Below are 12,849 nucleotides of genomic sequence, written 5' to 3' on the forward strand. Positions count from 1 at the left end.
CAGAGACGAGGTCTAGACATGTCGCAATGGCAACAATCATCCATCATGTCTGATTATGCCGTTTAGATGTAATTGCAAACCCTAGAGGATCGCTCCATGCACTATAAAAATGCACATGCAAGCGCACCACAAGCACCTGCGACGTTACAGAGAGGGAGAGAGAGAAAGAGAGAGATGGAGAGGAAGGGTGGAATATCAGTTTTGGCTGGGCAGACCGAGAGACGGAGAGCAGGCAGCACCTCCATGCACATTTCACGGACAATCAAATTAGAGCTGGCGTTCGATACATCACTGACAAATTGTTTATTAAACAAAAGGCTTGAATTGCAGCCGAGCCGAGAGAGATTCAGGAGAGTTCTGAGCCCTTGCAAGGAAGGCAGCCCGTTCTCCTGGAAACGCGCCTTTTATGTCCACTTTCTTTAAGCAGAAGCGATTGTCTGAGACCTTTGGAGACGTAAACACCGGAATGCAACCGTGTGAATTAGATCACGAGGGTTTTGAGTTCCTGAGGGGCCACCCACGGCCCCAAGAGTCTGTGGTCAAAAGCATCCAGCATAATGTTAAGATAATGTACTCATACCATTTGTTTCCTGTCATTTGGTGCATTTAAGAGTCAGGAAAGCATAATACTTACATATTTTCCAGTAAATGGAGGTTTGAACCCAGTGATTTAGAAGGAGACAGATGCACTTATTGTCACAGCTCGAGTATTGGAAAAGAGTATTGGAAAATGTTTGGAATGCTAAGCGAACCGGAGACTGCTCCAAAAGCAGGAAGCAGACTATAGCGCAGGGCATTATGGGTAAATACAACCTCAGCAAACGTTTGAGTCGAGCGCTAGCAGGAGAAAAGACTCGCAGTGTTTCGCCAAAGACAAAAGGAAAGTCCTACAATCGCTCAAATCTGATGCCACTCCATTTTTGTTTACATTTTATGAAGAAGGAAGTTTTCTCATCTCTTCAGAGATTCTTGGTGCACAGGCGAGGGAGTGAACGTGTTTCATTCGATTTGCTTTTTACGAAATTGCTTCTGTTTTTTCACACAACGCTTTTCTGAACTGACCAATCAAACCTGTCCTGAAGTTCTTACACCGTTTTCTAAATTGGGAGAAAAGGCTCGATTTCAACTACGTTTTCAGGTTTTAAACTTTAGAAGAGTATTGCACATTTCACGTTCATCTAATTTCAAAGTTAAAATAAATGACAATCCGACATAAACGGAGGACGTTTGAAAGAGCTGTGCATTAGATATTCCAGATGCTATGCTAACAAAATGGTGACTGATTCACTGATTGGAATAAAGCAAGTGACAGCCTGGCGGCGGTGCAGGCGGGGTTTGGGGAGCTCCACTGGATGTTTTGATGTGTTTTGACACTTGCGTTTCCCACGTTGCGGCTTCTGCTCCTCTGCTCGTTCGGTAAAGTCACACAGATGTTGAGCGTCAGCTTTATTTTAAGGGAACAACAAAAATAATAAATCGCCCAACCGGCTCTTGAACCTGTCTGTTACCGGCTGAGGTAAATCACAGCGCCGGTGGTCCATGAAATGTTTACTGTACGCTGACAAGCGCAGTCAGGCAAGTGAGGAGGAATGCTAAACAAAAGTGAGGAAACACCGTCCTCCAACAGAGGATGAATGTGTCAAGCTTAGCAAATATAATTGTCCACTGTGGGAGATTGTGGGGGTTTTTTTTCTTTTACTTTGTTGGAGTGGAACTTAACCTGAAAGCTATCTTTGGCAGGAAGCTGCGAAATATCATCAGATTAGGTCTGCTGAAGCGGCGAGGAGAAATGAAAAGTGTCTCCCCGCCTCTGGGGGGAGAATGGAGACCTTGGACTCCATAATGTTGGGGTGCGGTTGGGGCTAAAAGGTCAACTCCTCGTTTCTCCCGCCGACGCATTGTTCCTCCGCCAGAGGTGTAGGCGTCTGTCAATCAGGACCTTTGCGGCGGGACACAGGCCATTCAGAGGCCGCCATGAGAAATGTCATGGATGTTGAGATAAAAAAAATTTTAAAAAATCAAAATCAAAAATGATGTTTGGCCTTAGGTGGAGTCTTCATGCAGACATTTTCCAGCTTATGTGTGGTCGGTAGGTGACACGGCGTGATGCATGTCTTTAATAACAGTCCATTAGCTCCCTGTGGGTGTGTGTGTGTGTGTGTGTGTGTGTCTTTAAAGCAGAAGGTTGTGCAGAGGCATGTTGGTGACTGACGGGCTGTGCTGGTTTCGCTTGTTGGTCCCACTGGGACCAGACTGGACTGCTGTCTGTTAACCCTCACCCCTAAACATATCCCCCCCACCCTCCAACTCCCACACACATGGCGATGGCAGTATTTTGTCAGTTCCTTCCAAAGAAACTAACAAAAGCTTTTGGTTTTAAACCTGCGGCTTCAGCTCTAGTATGGTACACATGGATTATTTCTGCAATCACTGGATTATTTTCTATCAGGTGCCGACAGAAAACAAATGGAGTTAAAATTTTTATCACAATATTTTGTGGTACTATTGTGAAAACGATTAAAGTGAAGATAAGAACTATTTTATTACGTTATTTTATGGCACAGCAATTATAGCGCAAACACTTCATTTGTAGTGCGCTTCTTTAGGACACCAATGACTTAAAGTATTATGATTTATATCACACAGTTATTGCATTTAATTATACTTACAAATATATTGATATTTATCAACACTCTGATTGAAAAACAATCACATAACATAATGACAGCTTGTTTTTTCTTTTAAACAATCATTAATTGGAGTTTGTTGTGTCAACCAAAAATCTAAATTCTTAACATGACAAGAAATAAATGATATACGATACAATACGATACGATACATGCCGACTCCTACTTGAGAAATAAATAAATTGCACATTTGTGAAGCGCTCCGGTAATAGTTGGCCCAGTTAGTTCAGGTGGATGATTTGAAGCTGATTTATCTTGTTGGTGTACAAAAAAAAAGAAAAAAAAAACCTTCCAAGCTCGACTTTTTGCAAAAAAAAAAAAAAAGCCCTGCTTTTTAAAACTTCTCCACTGCAACAAACACTTCTATTTTTTGGCTCTCTTGCCGCTTCTCGTTTCTACAAAACTTGACTCCGTAGGCTGCTATTTGAAGTAGTAGCACCGGAACCGACGCCAGCTTCTAGAAACACATGTTGGAAAGCAAAGCAGTCGCTCCCCGCCCCACACAGATCCATTCAGCACCGCACACGCGCTGACAGAATGCATCGAAATCCACTGATCTCGCCCACCACAACAGCAGGCCATAACTAATCCATCTCCCACTACATGTTTTTAATGAGCCTCCATAACCATAATCCGTATGGTGCAGCGCGGCTCGGGCCCGATCGAGCTGGGCTTTTTTCTGACTTTGTGCTGTCAGCAAAATGTGACAAGGGACACGTGTGTGTGCGTTTGTTTGTAATACCTTGTGGGGACGATTTTCCTGACACATACTACGTTGTGGGGACCCACTTCTGGTCCCCACAAGGGGAAACACTGTTTCTGGGTCAGGGGTTCGATTTAGGACTGTGTGAATCGAGTTTTGGTTAGTGTTAGGAATGTAATGGATAGTGTTAGGTTTAGGATAAGGGTAAGGTTTAGGCTGTAGAAATGAATGGAAGTCAATGGAAAGTCCCCACAAAGATAGCCATGCAAACATGTGTGTTTTAACATCCCCGTGTGTGTGTGTGTATGTGTGTTGCTGTCACAGAACATCTGCGTTGTCGGTGTGCCATCGCGACGATTTCCCATCTGGTAAGGGAGTGTGGAGTGTGTGTTTATCGTCGAAAGCGGAGGGCTTGGCCTGTTTACCTGCCCTCGTCTGAAAATGCAGCAGGATTATCGGGGGCAGGAAGTGATGGAGCCGCAGTGCGCAAGCGTGTGTCTGTGTGTGAAAGCAAAATGGCTGCCAGGCCCTTTTCAGAAACCCCCAAAGGGAAGCAAATTAAAGCCCCGCGGGGCCAAATTAGAGGCAGCTAACCAAGTTAGAGATTAGCAGCGAGAGGGGTCTGACTGGCAGGACTGGACTGATTTCAACACACACACGCGCGCACACACACGCCAGCCACACACCTGTCTTTGTCTTGCCAATGATCAGGATAAGATAAAAGCCAGTTCCTGACAATAGCAGCCTCTCTTTTGTGGCGTCCGCAGGGAGATCCTGGAACGGCACTAACATATTCCTGTAGGTCGGTTAGTGCAATACATTTAAACTGATTTAAACCTCAGAATAGAGGCTAATTTCTAGGAAATCGTGTTATGTTTTTATTTGTCCACGCATTTTGTTCTTACTGTAAAAAGTTCCTCAATGTGAACCAAAAATAGCGCCTTTGTAATGGAATAAATGTAGATGTTACATTTATCCCATTTATCCCTAACATCTAGTTTTCCCATAATTAGATGTTAGTTATCAAGTTAACAGTTTGCTTTGGCACTGTTATCTTGATTTTAGACTAAATGTTTACTAAAATGTTGACATCTTGGTTATCATCACAATACATATTTCCCTTGTTATTTGCCATCTTTCTACAGCCTCCTGTCTTTACTTCATGTAAATCACACCTTGTTGCCCTTGACGTGGATTAAAAAGTGCTCCGTTGATAAAGACTGATTGTTTGGGACATCCGGGTAAAAAAAGGGGCTCAAAACAAACACATGCCACACTTTTCAGACATTTCTAAAACACTTAACATCTTCCTTTCACTTCCAAATTATACTTAACTTTGTCGTGGCTTCTCATGTGTAGTGGCAATGAGTTAAATAGTTTCGCAAGGCATTTGTTAGAAAAGCACTGCTTTTGTTAATTCGCCTGCAGTCCGACTGGGTCGGCTTTTAGGTTGAGGTGGAGCTTCAACACAGACCACCATCGCCACCATCAGGATGAGGTTGGAACGACAGGGTCATCCGAAAGTTGATTTGTTATCATTCGTGCATTCAAAGAAGAAAAAAAAAGAGAGAGAGAAATTTTGACTTTTGGCACTGAAAACATAAAATTTTCACAATTCGACCATCATGTAACTAATACATTTGTTGATTTGTTAAAAAGCTGAAAAACTTGTAAGACTGTGGAGCATTTTAAAGTATTTTCTTTGTGGAGTTTGGAAATCAAACATAGAGATGCCACTTTGAAACATCATCCCCATCAAAAGATTGATAACAGAAAGCAGCTTTCCTTTTTTCTTGTGAGTGATGGACATGCGCGCACACACACACACACACCGTAACACGCCCACACACATATATACATATATAAACATATCTGGTGGTGGTGACATTTGTGAAGGTGGACCATCGTAAATCTCTGTTTTATGAGCAGCTCCTGCTGAACCCAGCAGACTGCTGACCACATTGCCTTGACATTCAAGACCGTAATGTGTCAAAAAATGCAGACCTGGAGGTTTAAACTCCCTGAGAGATGTGATTGATTTGCCTCATGAGGGCAGTGAAAGGCACTCGCTGTTGGAGGTTAGACTTGTTTCTGGTTTTGAGATGAATTTGCTCGTTACAATCATCGTAAGCGGAGGCAGAGACGTCCGAGTCCTTATCACATCCTGATCTACGAGAGAGAAGACAATAAGTCACGGCAGAGGCTAAAAAATAATTAATAAAACTCAGATATTTCTTTATTCTAAATACAATTTTATAATTGTTTTACTATTTTTGCTCTCGGCGTTCCACAGAGGATCATTCCTGGGTCCACTCCTTTTGATTTGATATCTCTGGCGTTATGCTGATTTTCAGGCATCAAACATTAACTTCATTTTTTGTTGTTGTTTGTGATGCTTTTATTTACTTTGTGGCGTCAGATAATTTAGCAGCTCCAACACCGACTGTTCTAAAAAATAGCTTTAAAGCTAAAAACGAAACCTTATGTTCTCCAACTCAAATTAAAAGGTTTTGAAACTTCACTGACAGTCTTGATTGATATTTCTCTCTCCTTCAAACTGTGGCTAAAATTGAAGCTAAAGGTTTGAGAGACGTAACTTCAACTTTTAGGTCTTTCACTGGAGAGATGAAATGTCTTGCGGATGCCTCTTTAACCCCGTTGAGGCAGAGTGGAGCTCTGAGATTCACCTTAAACTTTAAAACTCTGCGTTGGATGCGTTTTGCTTTGTTTGAACATTAATAAAACTTTTTGGCACATTCATAAAGTATTCTTGGCCTCCCCTAAAGGTTCCAGTGTGTTTCCACTTTGGTTCAAATTACTTACTTCTTTTGTCTTGTTTTAGGTATTTGGATTATTTCTTTTGATTTGACTGTTGAGTCTAATGCTCACTGGATCTTTACTCATTAAATAAAGCAGTAAAATAAATAATCTGCCAGTCTTTTTCTGTCAAAGGGAAGGGATTCAGTGTTCCAGCTCTCCAGGCTGGAATCCAATCAAGTCTTTATGAGTGGGTGGAGCCAGTGCATATCTTTCATATCTTTTGGTGTAAGGACAAAGGCAGCGTTGCTCTTTTGAGATGCTGTGATGAGTTTCAGAGCAGTTGCTTTTTTAGGGTCTGTGCTTCTCCTGTCAGGAGGAAATCTTTGCGCCGCTGCTCAAAACTCGTTGGTCACCAATGAGACCGCCAGCCAAACCCCAAGGAAACAAGTGACAACAAGCTCACAGCAGGCAACGCAACTTTCTCCTGTCACCTTACGTCTCGAAACCTACCAGCTCAGAAACCTGTCCCAGTCTGGTGAGGAGCAGAGCCTGCAGGTGGCTGAGGCCAGGCTTTCCTCAGAACAAAAGAAAACTTGTTAGTCCAAGGCCCGAAGCTCAACCTGTCCAGTCCTGACCCTGGCAGAAAAAGACCTAAGGTAGTTTAGGCATGCTTTATCTTTCTGACAACTCACCGGCATCTCGGTCTGCACAACATCAATCAATCTGAGTGATCTTCCAGGTTGTGAAGCCCGAGCGGCCCGTGCCTGCGCCAGCGGAGACCGTGATGGCGAGCTGCGATGAAGAAAAGGTCGCCGTGGCGGTCAAAAAAAACTTTCTAGGTAATGGCTGCTGGAATTGATCAGTTGTGTTTGTTTTTTAGTCTGGTTTCCTCCTGGTCTATGTGAAAACTGCATGTCTGGGTTAGAGGCCTGAGTTGGTAAAGCTCAGGGCTCTAAAACTGACTTAAAGATCAGTGTTCTGTTTCCTGTGATTTCTCTTTTTCTTCACCGTTTTCCTGTTAGAATTTAGAGCAACACATTATATGTTCTGTCCCTGAACCTCAGCTTGTCAATTTGATTCCTCCTCTCTGTTTTCAGGTAATGGTCAGCTGATCCAACCCAATGATCTGAGTTGAGGAGGCTGCGTGGCGGTTGACGCTGTGGATCACATCCTGCTGTTTTGAGGCAGAACTCCAGGGCCGTGGCAGCACAGTAAGTGTTCACCTCATACACGACTGCCAGTGTGCGTTTGAAGTCGCTGGGTGTGTTTTGATCCTTTCAGATGACAGAAGTGTCTCTTATCTACACCTGTTTTCTAGTATACTTTCCAACGCCGGTTGGTAACATGTCCATTTTGAGGACCAACCCGGTGGATGTGCCAATCCAGTGCCACTTTCAGAGGTAAAGCCTCACTTTTATTGCTGGGAACATTTAAACATTTAATCTTCAAGCCATATTTGTATTAAATTTATATATGTTAATTATGTTGTATAAGAAGAATGTAATGCATTCACGGAAATTGTGTATTTGACAAATAGCGACTTAAAAATAAAAAATTGAACTGTTAATATCCCAATTTTCTAACACGGACATGAATATTTCAAGCTGAACAGTTTTTTTAAAAAAAAGACTTGAATTAGGAAAAAAATATGTCGAATTTTTACAGCAGATTTTTGAATATTGTTTTGTAATCAGGTCTTGTCGCGTGTATATTTCAGGCCGAGGACATTTTGCAAGGCTGACAAGTTTAACATCGGGGAACAATATTGATGTATCCACAGCTCCACAGCAGCTTTTGGGATCAACTCTCTTTAAGGGTTGATGTAAACATGTTTGCACAAGATGATCTGGAGTGAACCAGTTTCTACGTTTTTCTCGCAGTGAGCAGCATGAGGCCTCTGTGGACGACGTTCGCCTTTGAAAAGCAAACGGAACAGCAGCTCCACTTTGCATTGCGCCTCATGACAGGTGGGTGCAGGTTTAAAAAAATAAAATACTGATTTATATCCAGAAACTTTAAAGATTAAGACTTTACTGCCAACTCTTGAAAATGCTTAACAGGACGAGGTGAGATTGCATGTCTTGTAGGCTGGAGCTGACCCAACAGGGTCACCCTCACGGCGAGGCGATCAATATCTTCCTGATTATGGTTCCTAATTAATTCCAAATGGACAGCAGATAATATCAGAGCTGAACTGTTCTTCTTAAAAGTTGGTCTTCCAGAGCTCTGATTACTTTAGAGAAGTTAAGCCAGTTTTTTTTAAACTGCATTTCACAGAAACAGACCCTCATTTATGTTTCTTATCCAGGTTCAATTTCTTTCGTTTTATTGATGTTACCGTATCTACATCAGCCCAGACCAATCATCTTCCCCTGGGCATCATTTTAGCTTCATCTAATTGGATTGATGGTCCCGACTTTGCTTTTCCACTTACTCTGCATGTTTGTCGTGTGGATTTGATTAGAGGACTGGCGGTCTCTCAGGGCGTCCAACGTCTACTCCGTGAGAGAGATGATGCAAGTGGAGGCGGCGGTGATGCAGGGCTTTGTCCACAAAGACCCTCTGAGGGTCTTTGTGGACAAGTCCAAGTTCTCAGCCCAGTTACTCCTTCATCATCGTCAACCACGGGTGAAGAGCCGTGGATTAACTGTGTTTTTTGTTTGTTTGTTGTTGTTGTTTTTTTCAATCTGCAGATAAATTAAGGTTTAGGGAAGGTTTGTGTGTGTGAATGTGGTTTCTCTGTGGGGTTGGGGGAGGCATGTGGGGATGTGTGTGTCATTTCAAGGTGTTTGACTGACTCTAAGCTGACAGGAGCCCAGTCTTACTTCACGCCGAGGAGCCAAGAGGATAAACTTCATTTCCAGCTGAAAGCCTTCAAGTTCATACAAGATGACAGGAGCGAAGTAAGAGAAGTTACTCTGATTTGTTTATGCACTTTGAAAAATACCTTATATATATTTATGCAGAAGCACATTTTTGTCAGTGTGTCCTCTTTCTCCTTGGTTTTCCTTTTATCCTGTTTACATTTAACTGTAGCACTGTCTTAGTGCTTTAAGGCAAGACAGGTATGTCCCAACGTTAGAATATTCTTGAAAATGTTTAATTTTCCACTAAAACAAAAGCAAAACGCACAGCTTGGTTACTCACTTGTGCATCTCAAACATTTACTTTTCACATTTTGTTTTTGAGGAGATGGCTACAAAGTCAAAGCTGACAACTTACTGAGAATTGTAGCTAAACGTGTCAATGGAAAGTTGAGTGGAAGAAAAAGCTTGCACAACTGTGTCTTGCATCTGAACTTCAAGAGCAACTACAACCAAACCCATCCAAAGCAGGAGAGGAAGCTGTCAGATTTGTTGTTATGCAACTCCTGAAACCAAGACAACGGCTGCGCTTCCATTGAACATAAAATTGCGCAAAATGGAATTAAAAAATAAATTGGCTTGATTTTTTTTTTTTTTTTTTTTAATGAAAACACTTTTTTGCATCACAAGAGTCCTGTGATCAACAACCAGATGAACTTATTGCATTAACAAAATTATCCGGGTTTATTTTATTTATTTATTTATTTATTTTTTAGTTTAATAAAAACACTGCAATTGTGAAATTGTGTGTGTGACATTAGTGGAATATTGACAAAGTTTTGCACACATTTGTAATGGAAACACCACAAAAGCGACTTACCTGTGGTAAAGACGAGGACTTTTTTAAATTTTATTTATTTTTTTGACATTTATTTTGTAACTTAAAGTCTGAAAAATCACTTTCAAGAACTGTAACCTTTTAACTCTGTGAAAATGGTGACCCCTATGTCCTATATTCAAGTTCTACATAACATGCCACTTGAAAGCGACAACAGTCAGAGTTCCCATCGACTCAACACTAAGCCTGCTCCTTCCTGAATGAAGCCGGAAGGTGAGCCCCCTCACTGCGACACAATAATTGTATATTTTTTTTAATTTATGTTTTTTACATCTCCACTACCATAACATGACACGTTTTTGACTGCGGACAGATGGGTGGCATCAGGTGGAGACAACAAGGTGTGTAGCTGCTGCGAGACCAGCTGCGGCGGGCAGATGCAGAGAAGAAACCCCCGCAGCAGATTTACATGACACTCTGGGATGGCTAATGAGCATACGGCACACGTCCAGGAGACATATTTTTGACACGTTCTCCAGTGCCATTGTGAAAAAGCAATAGCAGAAACGTGAGACGACTGTGTTTGGGCGAGGTTAAACCCCTGTTTTAACCATTTGGCTAAATTGCTTTTTAATTGGACTGAGTTTTAAGTCGGACCAATCAGTAGTCGCCCTAAAGCTAAAATGTTTTTTTGTTTGTTTTTTCCACCTTGCATTGGTATCGTCTTTCCTCAGCTCTGCAGTGGGACGGGATGGTAGCTCTGGGTCCCATCCTGTTGGAGGACGGCGCTTCTTCCTGAATCAGTTCATCAGACATGAGACGAAACTGAAACCGGTAACCCCTGGTAACGTCTTCCTAGCTAATTCTGACTGCTGTAGCTAACAGAGCCAATAATCCCCATCTATTCCTTCTCATGCTCCCTCCCTCAGCTTCTTATCCATGGGCCTGCTGTGTGGAGCAGGTGTTACTCTGGCTGTGGTGATGGGCTTCGTGAGCACTTTAGTCTGCAGCAGGCTCCATAAACCCGCTGGGTTTTCTGTTTGTACCTGACTTAAGCCAATAAAACATTCATATCCCCACTTCTTTCTTTCTTTCCTTTCTCTCCTTTGGGCAGAACTGATATGTTTGCTTCTCCCAAATTGATGCAAGACTGACACACCTCTCCCAAGATTAAGAAAAAGTGTAGAAATTCAACATGGGAGAGAGTTTTTGTTAGTTTCTGATTTTTTATTTTTGTGTAACTTTTTTTTAATTTTTTTTTCTTGCAGTTTAAGAGGGGTCACAACTGCTGTCCAATCACACAGAAAATGAAATTCTGGTTAAAATTTGAATGCATGCAAAATGAGATTGTGCGTATTTCCGTTGCTGACTGTAGAGGTTAATATTTCATGCTAACAGTACCACCATCCATGTACTCAACCTTAATCTTGACTACATGAATCATGTTTTGTGGATCCTTTTTCTTTCGGGTAACCTGCATGAATATTTCGGTGGGGGACATTTCAATCCACTCCATTACCACATAGTAAGCGTGCGGCGTTGCTGGAACACGCAGCTCCCAGTCACAATGGTCGCATGTTTAAAATTCGTCCATTTTCAAGACTCCCCTTCCTGCCTGTAGAGGGGTATTTATGAAATGGGCCTCATCACGCCGCTGTAGCTCACAAAGCCTGGGAAGATGAATAGACATAATTAAAAACCCCATAAAGGCAAGAGCAGGAGCTTTTATTACAGTAATATGTGAAGGTCTTGTTTTAATGGGGTGTTTGTTCCCGTGCGTAAAGCTGACAGCGGCGCTGGCTTGCTGCCGGATCGACGCCGAGCACCACACCACCTCCTCCCGCCGCCATAATAAAAAGCAATACCTAATGATTCACCAGCAGGAAGCATGACAGCGACCGGCACACAGAGGCAGCATGATGGACGAAACCCATAAGCTTCTCCTTACAAAAAGCAGAGGGGGTGGGGGGGAAGGGATACGGGGAAAAGATGTGGCTCTCAGATAAAGGCGAAACGGGGAAAAGAAGAAATTATGAACCAATCAGTGCTGTCCAAATACAATTTTCAAGGGTTGTCTCCTGTAAGGAACACTGTTTGTCGAGTTTCTCTTTTTATAAACCATCTTAGGAGCAGTATCTATTTTTTTCAGACCAACTCTGAAATTTTCTGTTACTTCCAGCAGATGTCTAAATTTAAACTCTGGACTTGCAAACATATTTTTGTTTAATCTTAGAGGAGGAAAAATAAATCATACTGGCATGTAACTGCAAACATCTAAAACTGAGTAGGACCCCAAATCAAAACGTCAAATATTTGTTTGAAAATGTGTACTGGCTAAAGCCAGAAAGAGACGTTTGAATAAACTTTCATCCCTATGCGAGGAGAAGAGCAACAAAGAAAGGCATAGCCTTTGTCGTTAGCTTAAAACATTATTAGCTTAGAAAATCTTTACTTGATTTAACTAAAATATTTTCTGAAATCACCAGAATGACTGTGCTTTTTTAATTTTTTTTAATGAAAAATAAAAACTTGCCTTCAGTTTTCAGACAAGTCAGCCAAGTGTAAAAGCTGTTAATGTCTTGGCTCTAGCCACAGAGGATCATCATCATTTCCATCGTACTTGAGATAGTCTGCTGCGCGCAGATGTCCAGGCGTTATGGACCCGAGATGACAAGCAAAATGGCTGGGAGTCCTGAATCAGCCGTTTTCACAGACAGGATGTGTGACCCTGAGGGCAAGAGCGCACGCACGTACACACACACACACCCCTACACACAAACGTCCAGAGCATATGTGCACTTCTGTACGTTACATGCACGCAAACCGACCATCAAAAGTAATGGCGTGTGACTAGAGGCAAACTGGGCGAGTTCTCTCATGTCTTGATAATGATATCATTGCTATAGAGTGTAGATGAAGCATGCTGGGGAATATGGTTCCACACCATTGGTGCACCGCAGATGTTTTCTCGTACCACACGCTGGTGGTGATGACAGAAGTGGGTAATAACGCCAGATCTGTTGGCTGAGGCTTTTGACAAGAGAGTACAACACGTGG

At 42.3% G+C, this 12,849-nt stretch overlaps 1 pseudogene; it reads left to right on the plus strand.

Moving 5' to 3' along the window:
* The first annotated feature begins 5,239 nt into the window (after positions 1-5,239).
* LOC116716297 (zona pellucida sperm-binding protein 3-like) lies at positions 5,240-10,871 on the plus strand (annotated as a pseudogene).
* The last annotated feature ends 1,978 nt before the right edge of the window (positions 10,872-12,849 follow it).

Source organism: Xiphophorus hellerii, chromosome 24, assembly GCF_003331165.1.
Source record: "Xiphophorus hellerii strain 12219 chromosome 24, Xiphophorus_hellerii-4.1, whole genome shotgun sequence".
Lineage (NCBI taxonomy): Eukaryota > Metazoa > Chordata > Actinopteri > Cyprinodontiformes > Poeciliidae > Xiphophorus > Xiphophorus hellerii.